A 13,054-nucleotide genomic window follows, 5' to 3' on the forward strand; every position below is an offset into this window, starting at 1 on the left:
ACAAAAGAGCAAAGATGGTCACTTGGGTGGAGAAGGAAGAAGGACGTATACTGTGAATGTACCAGCCTTATGTTACCAGCACAACAGTGACAAGAAGTGGACAATCATGCTGGATGCAAGAAGGTTGAGAGAAGTTGGGAGATAAGAGTAGGAACATCCCTGCATATGGACTACTATTGAGCACATGCATCTAAAGATCAAGAGAAACTACCACCAAATTGGGGAGGAGACTGTTTGTTGGTGCGCATCAGCATGCCCTTGTTGGTGATGTCCATGGAAGATGTGAAGAATGACACACTCACCAAGATGGAAAACAACGGAAGAAGAGAAACAGACAGAGGAGTGAAAAGAGGGGGGGATTACTTGTCGTGCGAGACAGAAGCAACATAGGATAAAGTACCAGCACACAAAAGAATGCTCAACAGAAAAATGCATCTGAACAGAGAAAGACAAGAACTGGTTAGTGCTTGCATGGTTATGGATGACATCATGACTGGCTGGTCGATTGAAGGTGGTAACGGAAACACTACTACAGAGCGCAGCATCATTGTGAAAGATCAAGATACGTTGCAAGATGTGAGAGAACAGAAGAAGACATCGGAATGCAAATAAGAGACATGGTGAAAGGAAGAGCCGGACTAAGGGAGAAGATAGCGGTGTGCGACATGGTTCCAGCAGTAATAAAGGTGGCCACTCCCTGTGATCAGAGGAAGTACGAAGGGAACACTCCTATATGTACTGTTCATCAACAACAATGTGAACAATTATGGACACTTCAAGGAATTAACAAAGATATGCAGACTAGAAGGAGGTGAATGTTGCTTGGTGGTGTGATCGACAAAGTCGACCAGAAGAGGGACTGAAAAGGGAAAATCGAGATCAAACCCATGCCTCCTCACCCCAGGCACATATACAGAAGAACAGCAGGAAGAACAAGGAGCGCACTTATCATTTGAACCAGGCCCCAGCGCACCCATGGGTGACAAATATGCTGAAAGACACCCACTTCACCAACAGTGCAACTTCCATGCTACATTACAATCAATGCAGCAATATCACAATCTACAAACACAAAAATCCCTGTTTAAAGGCTTGCAAAAGCCTATATGAATTAACATGGTCTAATTGCACAGTGTAAAGCCATGTTTCAGGAAAATTACAGCCAAGTTCATTTCTCTCACTGGACACTAGCTGCAGATGCCTTCACCAATACTCCTCGCAAACCCACGAGCAGCCAAGGTCGCGCAGTCAGATAACATTGCTTTCTGCAGACAAACATTTTTTAATTCTCCACTAATGCTACTAAGCCATGGCAAAGCACCAAAGCCCAGTGTGTTTTTTTTTTCTTTTCTTTCTGGGAACAAAAGACATTTTCGCAAAGACTCGCACAACATTTGAAACATAATTGTAACAAGAATGGCTCAGCCCTAGCCAATGAACACTGAGAGCCCAGGGGCGAAAAAACTTGTTTTAGCTAAAAAGTTACTGGAACAAATTCATAATGCAACAAGCTAGAATTAGGTGATGGTTGGCTGGCACAGCTAAACCAACCCACTGACGCAAAAGTCTAACATTCAATTATCAGGCTCTCTATAAGGACTGCATAGGTAACCTATGACTTAGCAGCCAATAATAGGAGGAGATAGGTTTCTGGGAGCTGATCCAATTCTGAGAGGTCAGTCTGCAGTGTGATTACAAAGCTGGCTTGCAAGCCAGCCCCGGGGGAGACGGCGCCTGAACTCTCGATGTGCACGACGCTCTGCGTGTTTTTTTCCTTTTTGCTGCCCAGAAATAAACGTAGTTTGGAACATGTGGCTGCCTGCTGGGGTCTCTGTTGCATTTCTGTGGGCCATATGGGAGGTGTTGGGGTCTCCCATAGCTGGCGAGGGTATAGCTGCTGGGCCCCACAGCCCTGGTGGGGGCCCAGCTTCTCCCCAACAGTCCCTGTCTCTCAAGGTCAAAAAACAATAGAACCTTATACTGCCAGTGCGATTCGCGGGCCTCTTCAGCCCATGAGCAAAAAATCAAAGCCGCTGACCTTCACTCTGCATGAGCGTACATTTTTACTTTGAAACATCCCATCTAAAGCCATCTGTGAGAACTTGAATTTTCGACTCCATGTTTGTACTACGCCTCAATGTGCAAATGCAAACTGGCTTCTCTCCCATCTGCAACGCCTCGCTTGGCGCGTTCTAAAGCCCCCAATTTTGTCCTCGTTGTCCGCAAGCTTTGAAGCCCTAGAGAACCATAACTATGGAGACATTGGGCCTCATTAGGACCCTGGCGGAGTGGGTTTCCGCCAGCGCTAATCGCGGCGGACCCGTCCGCCGTACTACGAGTTCCCTTAGCGCCATGGAGGTTTTCTCCGCCTGGTTTTACCGGGCGGAGAAAACCATGGCGCTAAGGGACCTCGTTGTTAATTACGCCGCCGTACTTTACGGCGGCGTAATTAACTCCTTCCCCACTCCCATTATACCCTATGGGGCAAGAATGGGAATGGGGAAGGGTAAAATGGGGATTGGGGATTTACCGCTCCGCCAAGGTCGGCATGGGGTGGTAAATCCGCCAACCCCCATGGCACTATCGGCGGCTTTCCGCCATGCTCCGCGGTGCATTTAGCACCGTGGATTCCGCCAGGGTCGTAATGAGGGCCATTGACTTTTTGGAGGAAGGTCAGGGAAATTATAAAGTACCCGAGGAGTTGAGTTGAAAATGAGATTTATTGTTTATTTGTTTTATTATTTGCAATACGCTAGCCTCCTCTCGGTTAACAGTGCGCAGCATTTACATGAGATTGCGAAACTTAGTTACAGCAACAAAAATATATACATACACATATTCACAAGGACAGCGATATGAGGTGAATAGAGAGAGAAGTCAAAGATGACACCCATGTTGTTCGCCACCCAGGATGGTGAATGGAGGGTTTAGGGTTAGCATACTTTGTATGCACACTGTACAATAACATTATTTTCAAAAAGACAATCAGATTACAATGATTTATTTAAACCGGGATTTGAACTTCTCAACAAGCTCTGCTTTGGGTGGACATGGCACAGTGGCAATGTTTGGTGGCAATGCATCAGTGCTCTGCACAGAAACTCTCAAAATTCCATATCTGTGCTTCTCTAGTACACTAACAATAAGGCCTTTAACAAAGTCGAACTCCATTTTCTCATATACTGGTTTTACCCCCCATTTCTTAGTTCTTTTTCCAAAGGTCGTAGTGTAGCGAGGCATCCCTACATTTCCTATAGTCCTAGACTGTTCACAGCCCACATTCTTGTTATGGGCCAAGACCGCTAGTAGAGTCCTATGTTTCATGCCCTGTAAACTGAAATGCAAACACTTTGCCCTGTACTTTAGGCACATATTGTGGAACACCTCCAATTCTCCTGTGTGACAGAATTCTGTCAGTCCCCTCAAATCTCTTGATAGTTTTATCGAAAACAATCTTCTCAATGGCTTTGTGTGTAGGTGCAGATGCAATCAACCACTTCTTCTTCCGTGCCTCCTCTGTGGACAAAGGGCCATGTTCACATTAGTGGAAATGTCGGTTTTCTGTCCAGCGGTGAACTTTGGTACAGTGGTGCATCAGTGACCGCCATTTTTCAAGTAGGATTTCCACTGACCCTTCACAAGTTTTGGAGCTCCACCAAAGATGGTTGCTGATAGACTGGGACCACTGTGAAATACTTTCAAAACCTTTTTTTTTCTCCTGCAGCCGAGATTTTCTTATTGATTGATTTAGCAAGATGCCATACGTCAAATTGATGTTTAATATGTGGGAACTGCTCTCTCATTGTCTTGGCAATTGAAACGTGTCTGTCCGTGGCTATGAGGTCAATGTGCATTCCCCTTGATTGTAGATATTGCAATGATTTTTATAAATCCTAGTTTCTCCATGGCCACTGAGGATTTACATTGGGACACCTGCACGACCACCGAACTCACAATTTTCTTACTATACATGTCCTGAAAGTGGTAGGTGCAGTACTTGGCAGAAAATCCAGGGCTGTCGCACTGTCCATCGCCAGCTAGCCTCAATCGTTTCCCTTCGAATGTACTTGCTAGAGACAATTGTTCAATTTTCAAAGCATCACTAATGGCCGGAAACAGATAATCATGTTGGTATTTGTAGTACTGCGTTTTAGAAATTAAATGGAGTCCCACAAACTGAAAGAAAGACTCTAACTTTCTAAAACTGGACCCACTAAAAAGTGAGGCAGCTGCACACAGTAGATTGCCTGCTGGCAGCTTCCCCAGCATCGGTTGTGCAGACCATGAGAACGCATGATTTAATCTACAGGTGGCATATATTTTGACGTTACTTCTTTGTATTTGACGAGTCACATGAATCAATGGCTCCCCACATACTTCCCCTCCAACTGAATGCCCACATTTCAGCATACTTATAATATCCATCAAACAACTGTTGAATACTATGTATTTACCCTCTTTCATTAGACGGTCATCCGGCGTGAAAGTTGTTTCGGACTGTGCAGTTGAGGACATATCAACAAATTTGAAAGAAATATCACTGATATCAAGTTCTGATGCGTCGTTGGGTGCTGCTGCTGGTTCAATCTCTGTCATTTCAACATCTGTTACTTCAGCATTGATGGGAGAACACAACAATGTCGACAGCTTTTTGGGTGGCATTTTTATGGCGGGTGTAGATTGTGTGAATTGATCTGCGACTACTTCAGAGCTATCTTCAATACATTCAGTATCATCTTCTTTTGGTGGTGCGGTCGAACTGTAGCAATGGTCCAATAAAACTTTAGTAGATTCTCCGGACACATTCAATTCCTGTTCTGACCATTGGACATGAGCATCTCGAGTCTCAAGATGCCACGTCTAAATTAATAGTTCCTCCATAGTGTAAGTGGTCTGGCAAGCAACATCTCTCATTTGCTTCAGTGTCTGTGTATGTATAGTTCGTACACCCACGGGTAACTAGAGGACAGATTGGAAAAGGGATGTTCATTTTAAAAACAATATAAAGTATAGTACAATTGACAGGAAAAAAAACATAATATAGTCCCCAACACAAAACAATTCCTAAAATTATGAACTGTTTGTAACTAACCTTATTTTTGTTTTCTTTTATTTGCAACTTTCTTGACTCGAACTTCAACATCTGCACGCTGTTGCTCTGATTCGTTTCCGCATGTCTTCCCTTCCTCTTGCGCTGCAACGACTATATTTTCTGGATCCGCATAGACAGCACGGAATGACGCTCCATCGACTCCCTGAAACATAGTACTTTCATTACTATGTATCACAATATTGAAAACATAAAACACACGTGAGGACGAACACACAGGTACATCTCCATAGCTAAACACAAATTAAACATTCTGTAGAACAATCAAACGACAAGTATTCGAGCTCTGATGATCTAGTTCAATGGAAATGTCAGTATCCATACCTCTGGCTCCACATGGACTGCGATGAATGGTTGTATTGGAGAGGAGGCATCAGCAACTCCCTGAAACACAGTACTTGCATTAGTATGGTTTTCAATATTGGAAACATAACACACACTTGTGGTCGACGGCACAGGTACATATAAAGAGATAACCACAAATGATACATTGTCTAAAAGAATCAAGGAATATCTAAATATGATCAGATTTCATCGACTTATTTCTCTGATTTCTTTACATCTGCATCACCTACAAGGGATGTTGTAATTGTAGAAGAAGCTTGGTCGTCTCCCTGAAATACAGTACTTGCATTAGTATGGTTTTCAATATTGTAAACATAACACACACTTGGGGTCGACGGCACAGGTACATATAAAGAGATAACCACAAATGATGCATTGTCTAAAAGAATCAAGGAATATCTAAATATGATCAGATTTCATAGGCTTATTTCTCTGATTTATTTACATCTGCATCGTCTAAATGGGATGTTGTTATTGTAGTGGAAACTCTGTCGTCTCCCTGAAACACAGTACTTGCGTTAATAGGGAAGAAAGTATAGCAAATGGAATCACGTTATATGATGACGCTCGATGGAGCTGTCAGTATCCATACCTCGTGCTGCCGAAGAATATGTAGAGTTGTTGTAAATGTAGTGCACACGTCCGAAAGCTGTTGCGCCGATTCGTATACGCAAGGTCCCGCTTCCACTTCCCCTGGAATTATTTGAATGTCAGGCTCTGCATCAAGAGCAGGGGTTGATGCTCCATCAACTGCCTGAAAGATAGTACTGGCATTAGTAAGGATTACAATATTGAAAACATAACACACACTTGGGATCGACCGCACAGGTACATATCAATGGCTAACCACAAATGAAACATTGTGTAGAACAATCAAATGACAAGTATCCCAGCTCTGATGATCTAGTTCGATGGAGCTGTCAGTATCCATACCTCGTGCTGCTGAAGAACATCTAGGGATGTTGTCAATGTGGTGGACGCTTCAGCATCTCCCTGAAAGACAGTACTTGCATTACTATGGATAACACTAATCATAACTGAAAACAAACACCAGTGGACGATAACTAAGGTGTATATCAATTGGAAAGCACTAACCAAACATTTGGTAAAATAATTACACGATACAATAAAAATATTACTTGGCATAAAACAAGTCTGTAGCGGAATAGCCAAGTAAGATTACCTGATACGCGCTAGAAGTGGTTGATAACTGCGAGTACGTCACAGATGTAGAATGTTCTTGCTTCACATTCAAGGGATAGTCAAGCAGTTGTAAAGGTAAATAATTGATTGATAATGAAATGCCAATATTAAAAATTGCCATGTAAAGAGACAGAATACTTGAGAGTAATGCTATTGAAAATGCGCAATATAGCACAGTTCCCTGTGCCCATATATAGATTTCGTTTGTGTGTTATGAAATCGAAAAAGAATATATTGATGAATGTCATTATTCAAAAAGCTATACACTCATATCAATGACGAAAGTATTACAAGGGACACAAAACCTAAAATATCAATGAATCCATTCGGCTACCTACACACTACCGCAAGACCTAAAGCTAAATCCGGACACTTGACTCACCAGTGGCGGAATGTGGACCAATAGAGTGGGAATAGCGTTTGCGTTGTCCTCTAAGACTTGTTGGACTCTACTTTCCAGCTCATCCAGTGGATATCCGCAATGTCTGACCCATTCTCTTATTCGATCAACAGTTTTCGGGAATACATGCATTGTAGTGCCTTCAGATTTAGCATGGGTCTTCGAAGGGCAACTGCTAATCGAACAGGCAGGCATTGTTGAAAATTCTGAAAAGTAAATATCAACATTATTATACAATCTTGATGAATAAAAATGTGATACAAAAGTAAATGAACCATACAATGTTCAATGCAAGGTTTGTTTTGGTCGCAGGAACTATACCAGTTCATCATGTGCGGCTTAGTATTTGCATTAATTGCAGAAATGTATAAATGATGTGACTAAACTCTGAACATGTGACTCGTCCCTTGGATGTTCTGTCTTGCACGAGAAGGAAACATGCTTACATTATAGACTGGACCCCCGAAGGATGCAATTCGATGACAATTGACACAGATGAAAATAAATAGATCTATTGATAGCATAACAATGGAAACTCAAGTCAATATCAATGAGACCAATGAACATAGCACTATTGAGTACTCTACTCGCAAATAGATAGAAATTTAAAAATCAATGAAATATGACTAGGATACATGGCCTTACCTTGACCAACAAACAGTTGGATTCAGAAAGCAGAGCAGTATCTTGCAGGAGAACAGGTAGATGGCTATAGGTAGCACACTGACGAGTTTGCTCGAAGCGGTCACAGAAGTTCACGGATAGCACGACGACGAGCAGATTAGCATAGATCTCAGTGGTTCTCAGGTAGCACATTCAGGAGTTGACTACTTGCAAAGCACAAAGATGTTCTCATGAGACATATCAAGTGGTTTATAAAGTATTACAAACAGGGGTGTGGTTGTGAATGAATGACGTGTGTATGTCATGGTATTATGTGGTTTGCCGGGGGCCGGCCAGCGTGAGGGGGGGTCCTGGTCGGACACACAGGGTCTGAGGAGGCCATGTGAGTGATGGGCCCTTGGCGTGGGATATCTTTTGAAGTGTACATGCTGTTTGGCACCTTGGCCGTTCGCGCCCCTGACAGCCCTCCATGGCAGCGCGCATCCACTGGCGCAAACCGCCTTTGATAGAGGGGGGTGGGATGGATGGGCCTGGGGCATGCAGATAAGACACAGGAAGACTGCTGAATAGAGACACACGTATGTGGATTGCAGGGGGGCGGCCTGCTTCAAGGGGGAGCCCTGCCTGGAGACACAGAGTCTGAGCAGACCATGTGAGCGATGGGCCCTTGGCGTGGGATTCCTTTTGAAGTGTAAATGCTGTTTGGCACCTTAGCCGTTCGCGCCCCTGACAGCCCCCCATGGCAGCGTGCATCCACTGGCGTGAACCGCCTTTGATAGAGGGGGGGTGGGATGGATGGGCCTGGGGCGTAGAGATAAGGCACAGGAAGACTGCTGAATGGAGACACACGTATGTGGATTGCAGGGGGGCGGCCTGCTTCAAGGGGGAGCCCTGCCTGGAGACACAGAGTCTGAGCAGGCCATGTGAGCGATGGGCCCTTGGCGTGGGATTCCTTTTGAAGTGTAAATGCTGTTTGGCACCTTGGCCGTTCGCGCCCCTGACAGCCCCCCATGGCAGCGCGCATCCACTGGCGCGAACCGCCTTGGATAAAGGGGGGTGGGATGGATGGGCCTGGGGCGTGCAGATAAGGCACAGGAAGACTGCTGAATGGAGACACACTTATGTGGATTGCAGGGGGGTGGCCTGCTTCAAGGGGGAGCCCTGCCTGGAGAAACGGAGTCTGAGGAGGCCATGTGAGCGATGGGCCCTTGGCGTGGGATACCTTTTGAAGTGTAAATGCTGTTTGGCATCTTGGCCGTTCGCGCCCCAGACAGCCCCCCATGGCAGCGCGCATCCACTGGTGCGAACCGCCTTTGATAGAGGGTGTGGGAGGGATGGGCCTGGGGCGTGCAGATAAGGCACAGGAAGACTGCTGAATGGAGACACACTTATGTAGATTGCAGGGGGGCATCCTGCTTCAAGGGGGAGCACTGCCTGGAGACACAGAGTCTGAGGAGGCCATGTGAGTGATGGGCCCTTGGCGTGGGATACCTTTTAAAGTGTACATGCTCTTTGGCACCTTGGCCATTCATGCCCCTGACAGCCCCCCATGGCAGCACGATCCACTGGACTTGTTGTTATGGACTTTTGTTTTTGTTAAACTAACCACTTTTTTATACTTTATATAGTTATAGTTCGCCTTTGATAGGGAAGGGGGGTGGGTGGATGGATGGATGGGCTGGTGGGCATGCAGACAAGGCACAGAAAGACTGCTGAATGGAGACAAACGATTAATTTAAAAAATCGAAACAACCGTTGTTAAAATATATGTGGTGTTTTATTTTGTTTCCTTTTTTGATGGCACAAAAATACAAAACTTTACACATTGTACAGGTCAGGTTGCAGCACAGCGAGGGAAAATCCCCTTTACTGACCACTGTCACACAGGAAAGATTCTCTTATGGCACGAACGGCACAGGCGGGTATTACTCTTCGAAAGCGGTGTCCAAGCCTCCCGTGAAGCCACCATGTAAAGGAACGATAGGCCACCAGCCGGTACCACCTGTGAAAAATAATGATACAAACTGCTTTTAAATGACCAAGATAGGTTGATTAAACGTTTGTTGTCAATGACAATTCTTGTAACTAATGGCATTCTGCTTGGACAAATGCTATCTAGACACTGCACACTATTGAACGACTTTCATGCGTTACAATGATATGTAGATGTAATTTTGGATATAGGAGACAACCATGAATTAGTAGTGGCATCACAAGCAGATTATACATACTCGTTACTCGGATTACGAGGACGAACAGTTGCGCGAAGTTCGTGCATAAGCACCAACATTATCATTAACACGGACCGTGTGAGGCAGGCTGCCCTGAAGTCTGGCAGCTTGGTGATGCATTGCGGTCGTGGCTCGCCTTCCGAAATGTAGGCCACAGATCCCGAGTTTTCACAGCAGCAGCAGTTCTCCTCCTCGGTTGGCATTAGCTCGCACCGATTGCATGAGCACCAGGTGGAAACACTGTCCATGCGACTAGGTCCAGAGTCTTCATCTGTTGATTCGTCCTGCCAACTGCCGTCAGAAGCCCCATCGTTTTCGTGTGTTTCCCTTTCCAGTAGTTCCTCCTCGGTATACTCGGGCTCGTACATGTAGGGCATTATTGTAGCCATTGTGTGGTAAACAAACTAAAATAATTTATAGCGATGGTACAGGTGTTCACACGGGCTACAAGCAGCAAAGGTAGCTGACCAGAGCACAGAAACGAGTCACAGAATACTCAAAGTAACACAGAGAGAGGAATGGAATCGAAAATCTGCTGCTGTGTGTTGTGAAACTGTCTGTTTATACTTATTGAGGAAAGAGGCGTCTTGCCATTTCCATGGCGACACGTCATTAGCTGAAGCGCAGCAATTGTTGACACGAGACGTGCTTTGGCGTTGTGAAATGGGTGGTACGCGTCTGCTGATGACAGGCTCAGAGGCGGGGGATATGATTTAGTGCCGCAAAAGCAGGTCAGCCAGGGCGATGGGGCAAGTGATAGGATTATCACAAAATGGCAGCGCACTGGTGCCTGTTTTCGCATGCGTTTAATGGACGAAAACTCGGGTAAGATCCATAGGAAATTTTTCTAAAATCGAGCGACTTAGGCTTAAAAACACATGGCCGACCCGTAGGGAAAATAAAACATTTTGCCCGAACCATTCCTTTAAGGATAAGATCTTGGGCTACTCTCCAACCCGCTCCCTTAGATCTGAGGCCCAAGGCCACATTTCAACTAACTTCCACAGGAAAGCAAACGGTTTGGGCAGAGCCTTTCCAAACCAGGCCGCTCTCCACTGGAACAAACTGCCGCCGAGTCTGATAGTTGAATCTAACCTCCTCAGATTCCGAAAGCAATATAAAACCTTTTTCTTTAAATGAACTAAACAACCACGAGTAGTACCTGTCTCTACTTGTTCTTGACATGTCAAGCATCTTGTGCTCTTTTTTGTCCAGTCTGTCTATTTTATGTTTGTTACCATCTTCATGTGGCACCCGATACCTGCGAGCTTTCGTCGCCTTACAAAGAAAATAAATAAATAAATAAATATATAAATAAATAAAGGGAAAAGCAAAAACGCAAGTATGTTTCATGTTTGCTTTAATCTTGATGCCTTTTTTTTTTTAAATGGCAAGACTAGCCTACATTGGTGGGCCAGTTTGGTTATATCTAGACTTGACCACAAACATAGGCCAGTCTTGCCAAGGCAGTGAGATGCTAAGAGGACCGGGATCTGGAGAGGGGCGGCACTTAGGAACATTTAAAAAAATGATTTGTGTGTGTGCATGCAAGGGTTTTTAAGCTTGCGGTTGAGTGAGAAAATGTATGTTGTTTGGGTGTGTGTGTTTATGTGAGAGCATATGAGTTGTGCATGTTTATTCGGGTGAATGTGAGTGTCTGAATAAAGAATAAATGCTGTATGAATGCTGATGCTTGTGGGAATATAAGAGTGAATGAAGAATTAGTTATGCCATATTAGTACCTTGCAGGCCTGGCTCAGGCCTCCCAGCTAATGAGGAGGTTCAGAACGGGGGCTTTACCACATGGTATAGCCCCTGCTCAGAGCTTCCACAGAGCTGGAGGCCGCTATCTTCTCCCGCTGGGGCACCGGTAAGAAAGCGCTTCCCCCGTGTTCCCTCCCACCTACCACCACCTCCCTTTTCCACATCTTGGCCCCCCATCCCACACCCCTCTTACCTGCGTTTCTCTTTCCTTCTCCTGTGCCAGGAACATTAGTGTTCCCGGTGCATCACTGATCCGACGATGGGCACCATGGAACAGGAGCAGGGACTACGGATAGTTTTCCACTTTTGTGTGGCTGCCATGGAAAAGGGAAAATGGTGGCCATTTTTGTTGGACGACCGCATCCTTTTTCAACTTAAAAAATAAAAATAAAACAATTAGTATCCGGTAAATCATGCCGGATACTGATAGCAATATTACCCTTGCAAGGGCGGCATCACCGGGCCCGGTAATGCCCCAGGCTACCTAGCACGGGTCATTACCTGGCTTGGTAATTGCACCCCTGCTCGGGTAACATTGCTTAATGAATACAGATGCATGTGTTTGAATGTGAGAGTGAATGAAGAATGAATGCTGTATAAATGATGAATTATGATGAATATGTTTGAATGTGAGAGTGAAGGAACAATGAATTTTGCATAAATGAGGAATGCTGATGAGTGTGTATGAATTTGAGAATGTATTAAGCATTATAGCCGTGTTCTGCTGGCTACACCAGCCGGTAACGGTGCCATTACTGTGCGGATGTAGCCCGCAGAACGCGGCTATAATGCTATTGGCACCCCAAAGAAAACCCTCTAGGTTCTAATAGCAATTTTTAAAAAATGCCTGCGCTGCTTCTTTCGCAGCAGCGGTCGAGGAAAGTCAGGCTGGGTTGACATGCTAATGGAAGGCGGGGCTCCGAACAAAGCCCCTCTTCCTTTTCAATGGCTTACCAGGATGCCACGCTTTGAGTGTGGAGCGGGTTGAAGGACCGGGATGGAGGAGCCCATTTGAGGTACAGAGAGGGAGTTTGGGGGGTGTTCAGGGGTTATAGCTTGGGGGTGGGAGTCAGCGGAAGAGGGAAACATCAGCAACAGGAGGAGATTGAGTGCGTGGAACACTCGGGTTTGCTGCGTAATCTGGCTTGCATTGGTAGAAACAGCCTGGGTTTGGGGCCACCTGAATGGTTCCCGTACCCGCTGAGGGTGCAAATGAAGTATGAATACTGAACAAATGATCAATGCTGATGCATGTGTTTGAATCTGAGAATGAATGAAGAATTCATCTGTTTGAATGTGAGAGTGAATACAGAAGGAATTTTGTCATAAATGATGACTACTGAAGCGTGTGTGTGAATATGAGAGGGAACAAGGAAT

The sequence above is a fragment of the Ambystoma mexicanum genome, chromosome 1p, assembly GCF_040938575.1.
Source record: "Ambystoma mexicanum isolate Mex_15411 chromosome 1p, UKY_AmexF1_1, whole genome shotgun sequence".
NCBI classification, from domain to species: domain Eukaryota; kingdom Metazoa; phylum Chordata; class Amphibia; order Caudata; family Ambystomatidae; genus Ambystoma; species Ambystoma mexicanum.